The sequence below is a fragment of the Salvia miltiorrhiza genome, chromosome 2 (assembly GCF_028751815.1).
Source record: "Salvia miltiorrhiza cultivar Shanhuang (shh) chromosome 2, IMPLAD_Smil_shh, whole genome shotgun sequence".
Lineage (NCBI taxonomy): Eukaryota > Viridiplantae > Streptophyta > Magnoliopsida > Lamiales > Lamiaceae > Salvia > Salvia miltiorrhiza.
In genome coordinates this window covers 15567772-15572053 of record NC_080388.1, presented here as the reverse complement: position 1 = coordinate 15572053, position 4282 = coordinate 15567772, and positions in this window count along the sequence as shown.

Below are 4282 nucleotides of genomic sequence, written 5' to 3'. Positions count from 1 at the left end.
TTGTCCCTTATGACTCGCCAATATTCATTATTTGCTGCTTTTTCAAAACTAAGAGGTTCATAATAAGCAGATAGGCAGAATAAGGTAAGATCTTCTAACATTTCCCTATTCTCATATATCTCGTCCAAATTCCTTGCGCGTGGTGTGGCTCTTTCATTTAAGAAAGATGGTGGTGGCAAGTCTTCAGTGACTGGCACAATTGAAGCTGGTGGAGTCACTGGCTCTTGTTGGACTTCTCCATCTTGCTCTTCTGCTCTTTGTTCTTCTAACTGTGGGATGTAGGTGAAGTCACCGCTGGAGCTGAAATCTCAGACTCCTTCTTCGTCGAACTCCACGTCTCGACTTATCACTGTTTTCTTGGTATTTGGATAATATAACTTATAGTTTTTAGAGTTAGAGTCGTACTCGATAAAGATGAATGCTTCACTTTTGTCATCGAGCTTCTTCCTTCTCTCATCTGGTACATGCACATAGGCTTTACTCCCAAATACCTTTAGATGGGAAATTCCTGGTTTTCTCCCGCTCCAGGCTTCTTGTGGAGTCATTACCCATACGCTCCTTGTCGGCGATCGGTTGGACAGGTACACCGCGCACGCCACTGCTTCGATCCAAAATTCTTTAGGCAGATTCTTCATCTTTAGCATGTTCCTCGCCATCTCCATGATTGTTCTGTTCTTTCTTTCTGCCACTCCATTTTGTTGGGGAGGATCTTGGAACTGTCAGTGGCCGCCGAATTCCATTTGCTTCGCAAAACTCCAAGAATTCCTTGGATGCGAATTCTCCCCCTCGATCAGATCTCAAGGCTTTGATTTCTCGTCCGCTCTCCTTCTCGACGGCAGCTTTGAATTTCTTGAATGCATCAAATACTTCTGACTTCTGCTTCAAGAAATATACCCATGTTTTTCTAGAAAAATCATCAATGAAGAGCAAAAAATAATTATTTTTACCGAGGGAGCTTGGATTTATCGGCCCACACACGTCAGCATGAATCAACTCTACTGGCTTTTGAGCTCTTGAGCTTGATTCCTTTGGGAATGGCTTTGCTTCCCGAATAGACAACCTTCGCAGAGTTGATCGGGATGTTTGATGGATGGTAGGCCTCTCACCATCTCTTTCTTTGATAGCAACTCCAAATCGCCAAAATTTAAGTGCCCAAACCGAAGATGCCATAACCAAGACTTATCTTGGTAACACGCTTTCAGGCATTTTGCCACCTCATTTCGAATATTCAATAAGAACATTATATTTTTAGACATTGGCATCTTGGCAATAAGATTATTTTTGCCATCTCTTATTGAAAGGTTATAATCTCTCATGTGAATATCATAACCTTTCTCTAAGAGTTGTCCCAAACTCAATATATAATTTTTTATATTGGGCACGTAATAAATGTTGGAAATAAATTCATGATTTCCATTTGTCAAGCGAATTAAAATTTTCCCTTTTCCTTTAACTGGAACTTTAGATTCATCACCAAAGGAGACATTGCCACTTACCGATTCATCGAGCTCCACGAACATGTTTCTCTTCGCACACATGTGATTGCTAGCACCAGTGTCAAGGTACCACATGTCATCTTGTCTTCCAGCTTTTCCTTTATATGCCAGAAGCACATTACCAATTTCTTGACTTGTATTTTCAACATAATTGGCCTTCTCTTCTATCTTTAATTTTTCACTCCTGCACTCGGAAGCATAGTGCCCAAATTTATGACAATTATAACACTTTATTGAAGATTTATCGTAGCTCGATTATGGGTTGCTCCTCCCTCGACTACTTGTATACTCGATTCTTTCATTGTTATTGATGAAGCCTTCTCGTCCTCGTCCTCGTCCACGTCCACGTCCACGGCCTCTGCCTCGATCTTGACCTTGACCAAGTCCTCATTTGTATTGTCCGCGGCTGTTGCTCGAGCTTTCTTCTTTATCTTTTGAGCTTACTTGCAACTTAAAAAGTTGCTCTGAAATTTCTTGCTTCTTTTTTGGTTTCTCCTCGTACGCTTGTAACGACCCCAACAAGGGATCAATGGTCATTTCCTCCAAATTTTTAGTTTCTTCGATCGTCACCACAATGTGCTCAAACTTTGGGGTTAGTGACCGCAATATTTTCTACATAATTCTTACGTCCTCCAATTTTTCACCATTTCTTTTCATTTGATAAGACACCGTCAAGACTCTTGAAAAATAATTCGAAATCGATTCGGACTCTTTCATATGCAAAGACTCAAACTCTCCTCTTAAAGTTTGAAGTCGTACCTTTTTTACTTGCTTGGCTTCTTTGCACGCGTTCTGGAGCTTCTCCCACGCTTCTTCGGCGGTACTCGCATTCGACATCTTCTCGAAATCGTCGTCCCCCAGCGCTTGATAAATGAGACAGAGAGCCTTCTTGTCTCTCTTTCTGGCGTCTCGCAATCTATTCTTTTGTTGTTGGGATAGTGTGGCCTCGTCCTACGGCTCGTCGTAGCCGTTCTCCACGATCTCCCAAACGTCGTGGGCTCCCAATAGCGCCTTCATCTTGATGCTCCAATTGTCGAAGTTTCTCTTGTTGAGCATGGGGACTTGAAACGATTGTAAATTCGCCATACCACAAGTAGAATCTTGTGGCTCTGATACCACTTTGTTGGAATATAAGTATATATAATGGAGTATTTATTTAATTGGTAAGAGGAAATTTGGAGAAATTGGTTGTGGACGTGTGTGTGCTTAGGAATTTGAGTGGGAGGATTGTAGTTTACTAACCCAATCTTTCTTCAATTCACTTCATTACTTTCTTCACTTACATGGTTACATATTTATAGTGGTAAGTAGTAGTAGTTAGATAATTCCTACATTATCTAGGATTCTCTCAACTATTATATTCTCTAGAACTCTGTATACACTCTAGATTTCTCTAAATCTAGCTATTTCTTCTTAATTCTAACTTATTCTCAATCATTCTAGAATGCTCTTTTTTCTCTATCTCATTCTCAACTATTCTAGAATACTCTTTAGAAAATATCTATACAAATCAAGTTTATATTCCAACAAAAACAGTGTACAATATATAATTAAGAACTGAAAAAATAGACATTATTGCGGTTAAGCAAATAGATTTTAAGATTTGAAAATGTGGAATTAGAAGATAAAATTGAAGCAAAAAATAAAATATTTAGAAAAAATGAAATTTCATGAAGGGTGCCAGTTAGGATTCAAATTATAGAATGACGATATATAGATAGATTAATTTATTGTCTTCTCAATTCCACTTCATTATTAATTCAATTCTCCTAGTCCATATTTATAGTTGACAATGTCGATTAAGCCACCAACTTGGAAATTGCTAGAGTACAAGTAGTACTAGCTTCTAGCTAGAATATTGATTATTTTAATAATGCGTGATGCATTTCAAATTTTGAACTTGCTAATTCTAGTTTAGATTTTGGAATTGTCTCCATATATCCTTCTGATTAGTCAACTTGAAAGCTTTTTCCCAATTCTTGAAATCAAATTTATTTTATATTTTAATGAAAATCTGGCAATGAAATAATGAGCTATTTGACGCAAATCTGCATTATTCAATAATAAATTGTAGAAAATTTCCTAAACTCAAATTCAACTAAAAATTTGCATAATCAATATAGTAATAATTATTTATGCATATTTCCCTTGACATAGGAGGAATACTAAACTTCCACTAGAATTAATTAGTATGAATTGTAACATGAAATTATTTTTGTTAACAATATAATTAATAATAATTTACGTGGATAAAAGAATTCTAGTGATACAACACTATTAACATAATTATTAAAGAATAATTAATATGACCCTAATAGTTTAATAATTTCTCATAAATAAATATATATATTAAATTGCATTATCACCATTAAAATGCACATAAGTGTAATATATTAGGCAACTTAAGACAAAATTTTAAAACATCATAATTCTTTTATAAAAGGTGCATGTCTTCTCCATTCATACTACTCGAAAAGAAAAGAAAAAAAAATAAAGAAAGAAAGAAAGAAAAGAAAACCCGATCTCGAGCCAAGTATTGAAACTTATCAAATACAAAATCAACTTCAAACTTATTTCCAAATACATTAAATGTCTGCAATTGGTTGAGGAAGTATATATGACCTGTAATACAAATTGCATGGAAGTGAAATAATACAACCCTTCACTGCCACTGACGCCTAAGCCTAACTCAAGATAGACTCATAAATACAAGTCGAAGACTTTGTAGAAACAGTTAATTAATTAGTTATAAGAATTATGTAAATTAATGGTCATTTCTCAGTTAA